The sequence below is a fragment of the Rhineura floridana genome, chromosome 15 (assembly GCF_030035675.1).
Source record: "Rhineura floridana isolate rRhiFlo1 chromosome 15, rRhiFlo1.hap2, whole genome shotgun sequence".
NCBI lineage: Eukaryota > Metazoa > Chordata > Lepidosauria > Squamata > Rhineuridae > Rhineura > Rhineura floridana.
Window position 1 is genome coordinate 26193829 of NC_084494.1, and position 14168 is coordinate 26207996.

Consider the following 14168-nt stretch of genomic DNA (forward strand, 5'->3'; position numbering starts at 1 on the left):
CCATTTTCCTTCTGGTATTAGACCCTCCCCCAACCCTGGGTGAAAGTGAGAGATTGCTTTAATGCAAAGCAAAGACACAATCTGGTCGATTTCATATTAGCAAAGCAAAGGCACAGGCTTGTCAGATGAATGTTAGCAAAACAAACACAGGTTTGACAATTTCACCCTAGCAAAGCAAAGGTACAGGCTTGTCCGTTTATCCTTAGCAAAGCAAAAACACAGGCTAGTCAGTTTCACTTTAGCAAAGCAAATGCACAGGTTTGTCAATTTAAGGTTAGCAAAGCAAACAGACTGTACCGCAAAGAGCACCTGATCAAAGACACAGTCTGCAAAGCAAGGAGCGGTTTGAGCAAAGCAAAGACCCCAGGCTGGTGAATTCCACCTTAGTGCAGCAAAGGCACAGGCTTCTCAGTTTCATATTAGCAAAACAAAGTTCAGATGTGTTTGCTTTTTTGAAGAAGAAAAAAAAGTGTCAGGAAAAGCCAGAAAAACTTGCAACATTCAGGATGGATCCACAAAAATAGGGAACCTGCGGGCCATTGGGAAGTCCGGTGCCAACTTTAATTTTAGCAAAATTCTTTCCCATCCCTAGTCTGGTCAAAGTCCAGTTTAAAGAACCATATGAAGGGAGCAGAGGTAGATCTCTTGCTTCCTGAAAGGACAATATGGGTTGCCCCTCTCCAGTTTCCATGTACAGAAACCAGTCAGAATGGCACTTCAGTCTTTCTCCCACACTGGGCAATGGGGCAGCATTCTCCACCAGTTAAGGCCATTAAGCCAGTTTAATGGGTACAGGGCAGTCTGTGCATGGCACACACCACTCTGTCACCCAACAACTCACCATCACTCCCTGCCCACCTCCCAGCATCTGCCACCTGAGGCAGCTACCAGTCTCAGCCTAATGGAAGGGCTGACCCTGAGAGCAGGAGCCTTGAAGTTGCCTCCTCCCATCATCAGTCAGCACCTAGGCAGCAGACTGAGCAGACACACAGGTCACCTGCTCATAGTCTTCCCCACAATGGTGAAATGTATTTAAATTGTAATAATTCTTTCTAAATCTGCAGGAAGGGAATCTGAGGAACTGAGGCAAACAGTGGTAACGAGATATGAAATTCTAGGCTTAATAGACAAAATAAAAAACTGACAGATTGTCAGGTCCAGATGGCATCCAACCTGAGAGTTCTGAGAGAACTTAAATGTGAAATACATGATCTTCTAACAAAAATATGCAACTTGTCCCTCAGATCCGGCTCCATACCCAAGGACTGGGAAGTGGCCAATGTAACATGACATTTTAAAAAGGGATCCAGGGAGAACCGAGCAATTGCAGGTCAGTTAGCTTTACATCCGTTCTGGGAAATTGGTGGACAGTAGTGTTAAAGATAAAATAACCTAGCAAATAGAAGAACAAGCCTTGTTGAGGCAGAATCAGCATGGTTTATGCAATGGTAAGTCCTTTCTCACTAACTTATTAGTGTTCTTTGAGAGTGTCAGCAGGCATATAGAGGTGATCCAGTTGACATAGCATACTTAGACTTTCAGAAAGCTCAGGAGTTTGACCATACACCCTCACCTCATTGCTGTAATAGCAGCTGGAAGGAACCACCCAGATATATAAATTAAGGACAGCCTAGTGAAGGTGTCCACACCGTGAGCTAGAGGGAGCTCCAGTGACTAAGTGTTAAGGCAAGTTTAGCAGCAGAGCAAGCTCAGCAGTAGGACAAGGAGACCAAGGCCCACCATTCTACCAGTTCCTTGAGGTTACATTTGTAGTGCTTACCCACCTTATATACGGTCCTTCTTGGTCTGGGGTGGGCAACCTGTGACGCTCTGATTGTTGCTGAACTACAATTCCCATCATTCCCAGCCATTGGCCCTGTTGGCTGAGGCTGATGGGAGTTGGGGTCCAACAACATCTGGAGGGCCACAGGTTTTCCCCATCCCTCTTCTAGTTTTTTACTCTTTTGCTCTGGCTTTTTATGATGTTTGATTCTGCTTCTTGCTGCAGCTGCTTTTAAGCCATTTTTATTGCTGGCTTTTTATCTTTGTTTGCTCGTCTGTTGCTGTTTTTATTGTGTGTTGCATTTTACTACTTGGTAAGTTGCCTTGAACTACATGAGCAAGGCGGGGTATGAATATTCCAAACAAATAAAGTAAAATGACAGGCAAAGAGTGTCTAAGGATGGCTAGTTGTGGGGAGGTCTTTCTGGAGTGTTTTGAATGGGGCAGGCCTCTGTGCCTGGGAAAAAAGACTGAACAACCATACCATACATTTAAAGTGCATGACTTCTCCCAAAGAATCCTGGGGACTGTAGTTTACCCCTCAAACAGCTATGATTCCCAGCATCCTTAACAAACAACAGTTCCCATGATTCTTTAAGGGAAGCCATATGCTTTAAATGTATGGTGTGGATGTGATTTTATTCTCCTCAGCTAAGGATTGGAAGTTGAGGTTTATCTCTGTGCAGGAAACTTCAGTTTTAATAGAGATGGTTGAGCTGTTGCTGTTAGGCAGAAAGCATCTTGGAAGGCTGGGGTTCCTCTCTGGGGATATGATATGGAGAAGGGAGTGAATCTTCTGCCCTGCTAGGAGCAAAAAAGCCATTTGCCTTTGCTACACTTGTGTACTTGCGTAAATAAATTAAATATGGCAAAATGCCGTAACGTCTCCAGTGATTTCTCCTTTCAGAGGAAGCCAAACTCAGGTAATCCCTGCCTGCACCAATTGGTGCCTTCTCCAAGGCTGACAACAGATCTCTTGCGGTGCTGGAATCTGAACCTAGATTCAACTCTCTACCCACACTATGCCCCAACAAGGGCAGTATCAGCTGTATTCCTCCGGATCAGGCTGGTTTAAAACAAGGTGGCAATGACATGCCTCCCTTAAGATTTCAATCTATTTAATTACAGGCAGATAAGTCTGCTTAAATGCCTGGGGCTCTGCAAAAGCCTTGCTGCTTCAGAGCCGGCAGGACTGGAACAGGGAAGCTCCTCCCCCTAAAGGGGATCCAGCCCAAAGTCATTTGCATAACCCTGCCTATGAAGCCAGGGGAGGAGTAACCGAATGCCTGAATAATATCCACCAGTTAAAGGAGCATTTTCAATTGCATCATGGCTAGTTATGGATGCCGAAATAAAACGCGTGAGCCGATACAGCAGAAATTGTGCCTGTTGTGTGTGTATGTATGTCACGCTGGTTTAAGATGGTCTAGGTAGGGTGGCAAATGTCCATGTGTCCTACTGTACAGAAAACAGTGCTCTGTTTCAAGGCTGAGGCCGGGGTACCTGTGGCCCTCCAGAGGCTGTTGGACTGTCAACTCCTATCAGCACCAGCCAGCATGACCAATGGTCAGGGATGACGGGAGCTAACATCCGGAGGGCCACAGGTTCCTCTATTTAAAGGGTTGTCCAGTCCAAGTGTGGCTTAAAGATACAGGAGGAGGAGGCAGCTTAATGTCTCCCATCCACAGTTAACAGCTACTAGACAGCAAATTCTCACCTGGTCACAGTCTTCCCCACTATGGCAAGATATATTTCTATTAAAAGTATAGCAAGTATTCTAAATGTGCATCTATAAATACATATATTAGCATGTGCATTTCCCCCCCCCCAAATCTGTGTCCCCGTTTGCCTTTTTTTTATGATCCGTGTCTTCTTTGGGGGAGATGCATTCATTGGTCACCCTAGGTCTAGGCTACTAGTTTTCCAAACTATGCTCTGGGGATCCTCAGAAAGTTACACGGACAACTTGCCAATAGTCCACTAAAATGTGCATCCACAATGGAATATGGGAGGAGTCAAAGATCCTTCGTGGCGCAGAGTGGTAAGTGGCAGTAACGCAGCCGAAGCTCTGCTCACGGCCGGAGTTCGATTCCAACGGAAGGAGGAAGTCGAATCTCCGGTAAAAGGGGTCGAGGTCCACTCAGCCTTCCATCCATCCATGGTTGGTAAAATGAGTACCCGGCATATGCTGGGGGGTAAAGAAAGGTCGGGGAAGGAACTGGCAATCCCACCCCATATATACGGTCTGCCTAGTAAATGTCACAAGACGTCACCCTAAGAGTTGGAAACGACTCGCACTACAAGTGCAGGGACACCTTTACCTTTTTAAATGTGGGGCATCAGAGAAACATGATAGCCTTACAGAATCATTCAGACCATGGTATTCCCAATCTCTATGTATGGGTGTGAAAGTTGGACAATGAAAAAAGCGAATAAGAGAAAAATCCACTCATTTGAAATGTGGTGTTGGAGGAGAGCTTTGCGGATACCATGGACCACGAAAAAGACAAATTATTGGGTGTTAGAACAAATTAAACCAGAACTATCATTAGAAGCTAAAATGATGAAACTGAGGTTATCATACTTTGGACACATAATGAGAAAACATGATTCACTAGAAAAGACAATAATGCTGGGAAAAACAGAAGGGACTAGAAAAAGAGGAAGGCCAAACAAGAGATGGATTGATTCCACAAAGGAAGTCACAGACCTGAACTTACAAGATCTGAACAGGGTGATTCACAACAGATGCTATTGAAAGTTGCTGATTCATAGGGTCGCCATAAATCGTAATCGACTCGAAGGCACATAACAACAAAGAAGAGAGGATTTCAGCAAATGTAGCTTGCATGACAACTGCCCATTAGCACAGGTTCCTAGGAGTCTGCCTTATGCTGAGTCAGACCATTGGTCCATCTAGCTGAGGACTGTCTACACTGACCTCTTCTGCATCTGACTATCCTGCTACGCCCTCTTCTTATGGCTCTTTTATCTTTTCAGCTGGACTTGGACCTTGCAGCCCTTCAAGCAGAAGACTTCCCTCTGTCAAGCAGGATATCTGGCCTATGTGCAGGGTTCTGTGGCAGACTCTCAGAGGTCCAAATCATTCAGACCAGGTCCTCGGAAAGCAGAAAGTTTGCAGACTGTATCCCCCTCCCAAACATCCTCTGGAGTAGTCAGCCATTCCAAAACAGGGTTACCCAGCTAGGGGCTGTAGTCCAGTGGCAGAGCATCTGAAGGTCTGAGGTTCAGTTCCAGGCAGGTAGGGCTGGGAAAGACTCTGTCTGAAATCCTGACGGGCAGCTAGTTAGTATAGACCAGGCTTCCCCGCCCTGGTGATCTCCAAAGGTTATGGACACCCTCCATCCTCTTTACCTTTTGGGAAGGGCAGTAGCTCAGTGGTGGACCATGTCAAAGGAGCCAGGTTCAATCCCCAGCATCTCCAGGTAGGTGAGGCCCATAGAAACTCCCTGCCTGAAATCCTGGAGAGCCGCTGCCAGTCAGTGTCAACAATACTGAGCTACATGGATCAGTGGTCCGACACAGTAGTGTTGACGGTGTGGGAAACTGCAACTCAGATTTTGGGGCTGAAATCTGCATGCCGAAGGGAAGACAGAGAAAGAGTCTGGCTAGGCTGGCTATCTGTACCTATGTACATCTTCCTGTCTTCCTTCTGTTGTAAGCTGATTCCCTTAGGGAAGCTGACTGCTCCTTCCAAACTCTTCTTTCCCCTTTCTTCTCCGCCCAGTGGAGGAATGGAACTGGAACTGGACTGCCTTAAAGTTGATCCCAACTTATGGCGACCCTATGAATAGGGTTTTTCATGGTATTCAGAGGGGGTTTACCATTGCCTCCCTCTGAGGATAATCCTCCCCAGCTGGCTACAGCCTGCTCAGCTTGCCACAGCTGCACAAGCCAGCCCCTTCCTTGTCCGCAACTGCCAGCTGGGGGGCAATTGGGCTGCTTGGGACCATGCAGCTTGCCCACGGCTGCACAGGTGGCAGGACATGTAACCCCTGAGCCACTCACTGTGGGGGTGATCTTTAGCTGGCCCTTGACACCCAGGAGACACGAGCGGGGATTTGGAGGAACAGGAGGCATATTCTCTTTGTTTTCCTCTCTCTAGCATGCGGCCAATGACCCAGCCTGGCCACTGTGCCTCCAGCTGTTAGTTAGAATTAATTACCTTGTCTATCAACTATATATTTCTCTGAATAAAGTAGCTCTTCTTATTTTGACAAAATCTGAAGTCTCAGTGATTCAAAGCAGGGAAAAAGCATGCTCCTTTCAGGTAAATCACACACACATGCTACTTAGACCACTGTATTACAGCTGATCAGTAGTGTAGTGGCATGTTCAGAAGTGCAGGGTCCCTTGATGATAGTCATGCCGCGCCCTGTCACAGCCATGCCCCCTCACTCCCTTGCTTCTTCTCCATCATCATCTCCACACTCCTCAGTCCTTTGTGCACATGCGTTCTCCCACAACAATGTCTCTAGGAGCCAATCGGCATGAAAGGAAAGTGTTTGCTACTGAGAAGAGTCTTCTCAGAGTCTTCTCAGTGGCTGACTGGCCTCATTTCACTCTGTTTGGCTGCAATCAGCAGGAAAGGACAAGGAAGCATTTTAAAAGCTTCTTCTCAGTGGCTCACACACTCCCCTTTCATGCTGATTGGCTTGTAGAATGCTGGAAACATAGCAACACTGCTGGGATCCTACTCCCAAAAAAGTAAAGGGTGTAAGACACACACCCCACCTGAGACCCCAGATGACTACACCCCTGCAGCGAATCTCTGCTAATGAATATCCAACAAGCAGAAGGCAGATTCCTATGGAGGGTCAGGAGGAAAAGCAGCAGGAAGATCCACCTCTCTGTCCCTGTTTCTCCTCGGAGGCCTACAGCGCTGGAGGGTTTGTGGTCAGAGGCGGCCTTGCACTGGCCTCCAGGAGGGTGTCTGCTTGCTAACCCCCAATAGCTTCCCTTTGCTCTGTCATTTCCGCTGACTCGAAATTCACCAGTGACCCCAGCCCTTCTAAGAACAACCCCAGGCCTTTGCTCGGCTACTCCCGGCACAGTTGGGACATTGTTTCGAAGCTGAAGGGAGAACAAGCACTCCATTGACTTGGATGTGAGAACGGCAACCCTGGAGGGAGGGCAGAGGGCTTGGCCTTTTGTTCCGGCTCCAGATGAGACGCTAGGAGCCAGCAACTATTAAAAAAAAACAACCAGAAAAGACATGGGGGTGCAGCGCCGTCCCTGCTGGCCCCAGTCTATCCAAGCTTGGGGATGCTTTGCTTGTGGGACGCAGCCCCCTGCCTCATCACAGCCACGTTGTCTGGGTGGCTTTTATGGAGGAAGAAAAAAGTAAGGCGATGATGTGGGGGTTGCTCTTCTTTGACAAGGGCCTGCTCCTCCAGGCTGGGTGGGAGGGAAGCCAGTTTTGGGGAAAGCACGTTGTCCCTGAATCACACACAGACCCTCCCTGCCTACATCCCCTCCGGAGGAAGCATTGCATTTTCGCCGAAAGGCCAACCTTTGGAGAATGGGGTGATTCAGCTGGTGTTTTCTTGAGCCAGCGCAGCTGCGGGTGGTTGAGCAAGAGCAGCAGCCTGCAAAACTCCTGGCCAGTTGCCAGTCCCAGAGGGGCCTTTTGCACAGATGCCAGCCAGAGTTCAGCAAGGTGGTATGTTCTGGGAAGCAGGCTGTCTTTCCTAGCTGTCTTAGGACGCAAAGAAGATGCTTTTTGTACCAAGGCAGCCCACTGGCATGTAGCGCAGCATTGTCAACACTGACTGGCAGCAGCTCTCCAGGGTTTTAAACTCCCAGACCTACCCGGAGATGCTGGGGATCGAACCGGGGACCTTCTGAATGCAAAGCAGGTGCTTCACCACTAAGCTACAGCCCTTTCCCCGGAACAGTAGGAAGCTGCCTGAAAATGAACAAGCACATTTGGTTTATCTCAATCAATCAATCAATGGCGATCACTTGTGACGGAGTGAGATTGTCTTCCAAGATAAGGTCTTTAACAGTGGGTCTGTATGTGACTGTGGAGGCCAATCCTGGATCCACACAGCCTCCCACAGTGAGGACATAGGCTTCCAGATGGAAGATGGTTGCGATGAGGATTTGTTTGACGTGCCTTCCGCTTGGCTCGTTTGTCCTGTTTGCCCTGTATTCATGCTTCTTCAAAGTCCACAGCACTTTTGATAAAAGCCAACTCCATTTGGGACACTCATGGGCCAAGACTTCCCAGTTCTCGATGCTCATGTTACATTTTTTTTAGGTTATTTTTAAGAACATCTTTAAAGCCCTTTTGCTGTCCACCAATATTTCGTTTTCCATCCTTAAGTCGGGAGTAGAGTAGCTGCTTTGGAAGACGGTGATCAGGCATTCGAACAACATGGGCGGTCCAACAAAGTTGACTTTGGAGGATCATTGTTTCAACGCTGGTGGTCTTTGCTTCTTCCAATACGCTAACATTAGTCCGCCTATCTTCCCAAGTAATTTGCAGCATTTTCCGGAGGCAGCATTGGTGGAATCTTTCAAGAAGTTGGGAGTGGTGTTTATAGATGGTCCATGTTTCACAGGCATACAGTAAGGTCAGTAGTACAATGGCTTTGTAAATAAGCATTTTGGTTTCCCTGCGAATATCCCGATCCTTGAACACTCTACGCTTCATTCGGGAGAATGCAACACTCGCAGAGGTCAGATGATGCTGAATTTCAGCTTTGATGTCAGCTTTTACAGGGAGATGGCTGCCAAGATACAGCTTTTACAGAGAGATGGCTGTTTATCTAATACAGTATTGTCAACACTGACTGGCAGCAGCTCTGCTGTGGTTCAGACAGGGGACATTCCCAGCCCTACCTAGAGATGTGGAGGACTGACCCTAGGACCTTCTGCATGCAAGCAGGCGCTCTGCCACTAACAGAGCTGCAGCCCTGCCCCTAGAAAGGGAGGACACAGCCTTCTTTTTTCTTTGTAAAGGTTATGGTTATATTCTCACACTACAGCTGAAAATTTGTGCCCATACTCTGTACTGGGCTGTGCTTTCAACCTTTGACTTGCTTTTCTTGAAGTAAAAAAATGGATAGAAAGCTTTTGTGCCTTAAATAGCTGCTTTCCCCATCGCTATTGTCAAGAGCTTCCCTGGTTGATTTCTGATGGACAGGAAGAGATGTTAAAGACGGCTTGCGTCCATCCGTCAGAAAGGAAGCAGCCCTAAGTTTATTCAGAGCTAGGAAAAGTTACTTTTTTTGAACTACAACTCCCATCAGCCCCAGCCAGCATGGCCACTGGATTGTGCTGATGGGAGCTGTAGTTCAAAAAAATAACTTTTCCAAGCTCTGAGTTTATTCCTACAAGCAGCAGAGGCTGGTCTATTTGGGGAAGTGGGGCACTGCCCCACTAAATTCTGCCTGGCCTCAGCCAGCCTCCTGGCTTTACTTACACCCAGCCCAGGGGATGGTCCTTTCTGCCAGCTTCTTCCTTCTCAGTCTCAGGGGTGCCCTTGTAGAACTCACCAGGGGGGAGGATGGGGGAGAAAGCTAGAATGAATTGGCTCTGCCTGTCATTGGCTCTGGCTCCATCTACTGTTGGGCTCCCTGCCTTCTGCCCCACCAGGCTGTGTGGGCTCCAGCCGCCACTGTCTACAAGGAAACCATGGTTATGGTCAGAACTGGTCTCAAGCTTGTATTCCTAACCCTTGGAACTAGTGGTTATTCTGCAGTAATATTTATTGAGATTAATACCTCACCAACATCATCATAGAACTGAAATTTGGAATGAACTCAAAATTAACAAGTACAGCAAGGGCATAGATGCAACATCTCACACAAAGCAAAATAAACATTTGCTTTGCATTGCAGAAGGCTCTGGGTCCTATTCTGCAAATAGTTGTATGTCTCCATTGCGACGAGTGTTTTCAGTGTCCCCTTGCTGTGCTAGAGGGCTTTGGCATCTGAGGTGGTGTTCACCACTCGTGGTGTGCTCAGAGGAAGCACAGAATGTCTAGCATTGGCCAGGGATATACCTTGACCATTTAAAACCCCTCTCGCAATGTTCCAAGACCGCCAGTGGGTCAGAGTTGGTCCTGCAGAAAGAAGTCTAGCTTCTTTGTAGGTGCCAGGAATAGATTGCAGAATCCATCCTGGCTTTACGGTGGCTGGATGCAAAAGAGGACAGGGCTCCTGCATCTTTGCTAGTCAAGTCAAAGAGATTTTAAAAGGTGTAGCTTGCACAAGCGACAAATGGTAGACCCTGTATTCTGCTGATAAATGCTGAAATCTCCTCTTCTACAGAACCAGGAAAGGTACAGGAGCCCTGTCCTCTTTCACATTCCCCCATTCAGCGTCCACAATCTTCTCTGATGCTTTTTGTTGGACTAGAATGTAACTGTTCATGGGGGACTATCTCAGAACCTGTTAAGTGCATGCAGAGTAATTCAGCATTCTGAGCTGCATGTGCCAGTGTGTGTATTTACCTAAGCAGGCTTTTAGCCAGCACTGAATCACTGAGACTTAAGACTTAGTAAAACAAAAAAATCTATTTTATTTATAGAAATACACAGTAGATAGGAAAGGCATACCTAGTTCTAACTAAGTTGGAGGCGTAGTGCCCAGACAGGTATTGCCCTCATGGCTCAGGAGAGAGATCAAAGACAGAGATGTCTCCTCTCTCCTGGGACAGTCGAAGAAGAGTGAACAGGAAGGTCAGAAGTGAGGTCGGCTTCCTGAGAATATCAGTTTGCAATGGAAGGATGTTAGGTAGAGAAGAGCGCAGGTAAAGTTAGGCAAGCCTAGATAGCTGGAGGACCCTAACTCTGTCTTCCTTCTGGAAGGCAAAGAGAACCCACACAGGAGTTGTTCTTGCCTCACTTCCAACAGAACCTCTCCTGATGCATTTTTCTTGTGCATTCATTATGATTTGTGCTCATTAAAGTATTGGAGCATTTATACACAGTCCCACTTTCAATGCTGCTTGTGCCTGCAAAACATTTGTCCCGATTTATTTTTTTGTCCCGCTTTTGTTGCGCTATAGCGCAAGATTGCCCCTCCAGATGGCAATAACACGGTAACACAGGGAAACATCACAGAGCAGCTAATGAAGAGGAGTAACGTATGGACACTCCAGTATAAATCCATCAGCAATGTGCTGTTATTGCTGTCAGTGACATGCTGCAGAATACTCTTCACACACACACGAAAAAAAAAACCCACCAGTCTTGAGGGGGCCTTTGAATCCAACCATTTTGAATGTGGGGAGTAGGCAGAATAACTCTGCTCTGCGTTCTACTTCAGTGGAAGTAGGTCGGAGCAGTGTTGGGTTCTTTCATGATAACTCTGCTGCCTGAGAGGAAATCTTGGGGAGTTGTTCTTGGAAAGTGTTACAGGAACGCTTGCAGGCACAGAAACTGCACACAGGCATCTTTTGTACCAGGGGATTTCTGTTCCAAAGAGTTGGCTGAGATTTGCTGGACATCATCCCCACAAAACAACAAAATTCATTCACATTTGCGAAGGAACCCCATCATAAGGTGTGTATGTATGTGTGTGGGGGGGGTATAGATGAATCAAGGCAGGGATGGTAGGGATTTTGTAGCGCATAACTGAGGTGTGCTAGCAGACCTAAAAAGGGGAAACTGTGGTATAGTAGAACTTGCTAGGACTGCACAAAGTCTGCCTGCTCTAGATCCTGAAAGGGATCTTTCAGTCTCTAAGAGCTGCATGGAAGGTGACATTCCATCAGGCACAACTTTGCAGCTTTGGTCTGATGACACCACTGCCTTTTAACAGCTGTGCAGATGGGAGTTTGCCACAGCCCTTTTCTATTAGATGGTAGGCAGGGACTATCTTGTTTTTAAATCTCGGGACAGCAGGAGGAAGTCGAATCTCCAGTAAAAGGGGTCGAGGTCCACTCAGCCTTCCATCCATCCGTGGTCGGTAAAATGAGTACCCGGCCTATGCTGGGGGGTAAAGAAAGGCCGGGGAAGGAACTGGCAATCCCACCCCATATATACGGTCTGCCTAGTAAACGTCGCAAGACGTCACCCTAAGAGTCGGAAACGACTCGCACTATAAGTGAGGGGACAACTTTAACTTTTAATCAATACCTCATCATCATACCAGAGTGAAATTGATTGTGCTGACATTCCCTTTCCTGCCTTAAAACTTAAAGTAGGCCTGGATGACTTGCAGTCCACTAGTCAAATGTGAGTCCTCTGGGGCTGAATATAAACCTCATAACAACCTAAGAGCTCTTCTGGATCAGACCAAATGTCTACCTAGTCCAGCATCCTGTTTCCCATTGCAGTCAACTAGATGCATCTAGGAAACCCACAACCAGGACATAAGCACAACAGCATATTCCCACTCACGTTTCCCAGCAATTGGTACTCCAAGGCATGGCACCTGGGTTCTAATGCAGCCACTGTGACTAGCAGCCACTGGTGGTTATTATTATTATTATTATTAGCATTTATCGCCTACCCTTCACCCAGAAGTCACAGGGTGGGTTACAACAACCCCATTAAAAACAACCACAATCACAAAATAGGGTGGGTCCTAAATATGTATGTCTTAGGTGTGTCTTCAGCATTTGCCTAAAACTGTAGTGAGGTTGCCAGGTGCACCCTAGGGAGGGAGTTACACAACTTGGGGGCCACCACAGAGAATGCCCTCTCCCAGGCCACACCCACATCTGAGCTACTGAGAGTGGTGGAACTAAAGGGTCCCCTCTACTGATCTGAATACTGAGAGGGTCTGTAGGGAAGGAGGTGGTCTTTCAGATATTTGGGGGTGAAGTCATTTAAGGCTTTAAACACTCACGTGAGCACCTTAAATGGAGCCCTATTAAGACCTATAGCCTTATGCTCCATCCTCCATCTGTGGGCCTCTTCAGATGTCCTTTTTTGAGTGTTCATGATGATTTGTGCTCATGATGGCACCAGGATGGGTCATCCGGCTTTCAACACCGTTTGTGTCTACAGTGCAAATGTTTTGGGACAGACATACGGCTTCGTTTCCAGTCAACGTACGTCCTGTAACTTCTTGCTGAAATCCCTTCATTTTTTTATACCACAGATGTTCTGGGTTGGTTCTTTTCTTGTTCTGTTTCTGTTGCGCATTGGGGAAGCATCACAGAGCAACTTGTAAAGCGGAACGATGTGTGGATCCACCACTAGCGCACTATTGTGTCAATGACATGTTGCAAAATTAAGAGATGTGAAGACCCAGGGAAAAAACTGGAAAAATGTCCGAGCCTTAACATCTCTATGAGCACACAAGAGCCCTTACCTTAAGTCTCTCTCTCTCTCACACACACACACGCATGAGAGCCCTTACCTTAAGTAAGTGGCTGTTACCTTTTGTGCAGTGAATTCCATCAATATCAACCACTTGTTGGGTGAAGAAGTTCCTGTGAATCTGTTTCACTGGATGACCCTGAGTTCTGGCACTGTAAACTTTTCTCTGCCCAACTCGTTTTTACTGCCGTTCAGGGCTGCAAAAACAGGGGGAAGGGGAAAAGCCAAGAACTTCACAGTCTACACTACACATGTAGATGGGCTGAATTCAGCTAGGCTGGTCACAACGCATGCTCCCAACTCTTAATTCATTTTAGTTTTTAAAATTAAACATATATTTTAAAATCAGATTCCTTCCTTCAAGGAGCTCAAGGCAGCCTTACTGGTCCTCCCCTCTTTTATCTTCTCAATAACCCTGTGAGGATGATTAGGCTGAGAGATGGTCACTGGCCCAAGATCATCCAGGGGGGATTTGAACCCAGGTATGGGACCCAGTCCAAGGCAGCCCACCAACACTTAAAAATGTGAAAGGAAGGAGTCTCATCCTGCTGTGTATCTGACTGCATCTGACTGCCAGGCTAAAACCCAGGTGGTGAAGTCTTTTTCCAACAAGAGGACACATTTGGTTTAAATGGATTTGCATTTTATTCATTTTCTTATATTCCTCCCTGCTCTCCGCATTTTTCTTCCATCACAGATCCCAAGACGCCATGCATGTGGTTCTCAGCACATCTCCCGTTTATGTCTCACCCTTCCTCCCAGGAGGAGCTCAGGTCAGCATTGATTCTGTCTCTCCCTCCCATTTGATCCGCACAACACCCCTGTGAGGTAGGTTGGGCTGAGAGAATATAGCGACTGCTTAGCCCAAGGGCCCCGTGAGAGCTTCGCAGCTCTGTGGGCCTTAGAACGCGGCGCTTTCCAGCCCTAGTTCAAAACTCATCTATCTAGTCAGAACATCGAAGGCGCAGACCTTCGGCCAGCGGGGAAAAATTTGCCTGCACAAGCGAGAAAGGCAGACCCCAAGAGTGGAGTAAACAAGCCGCCTCCTCTCGGGCTCCAAAGGCCGGTTGCCTCCCTCCGGCTT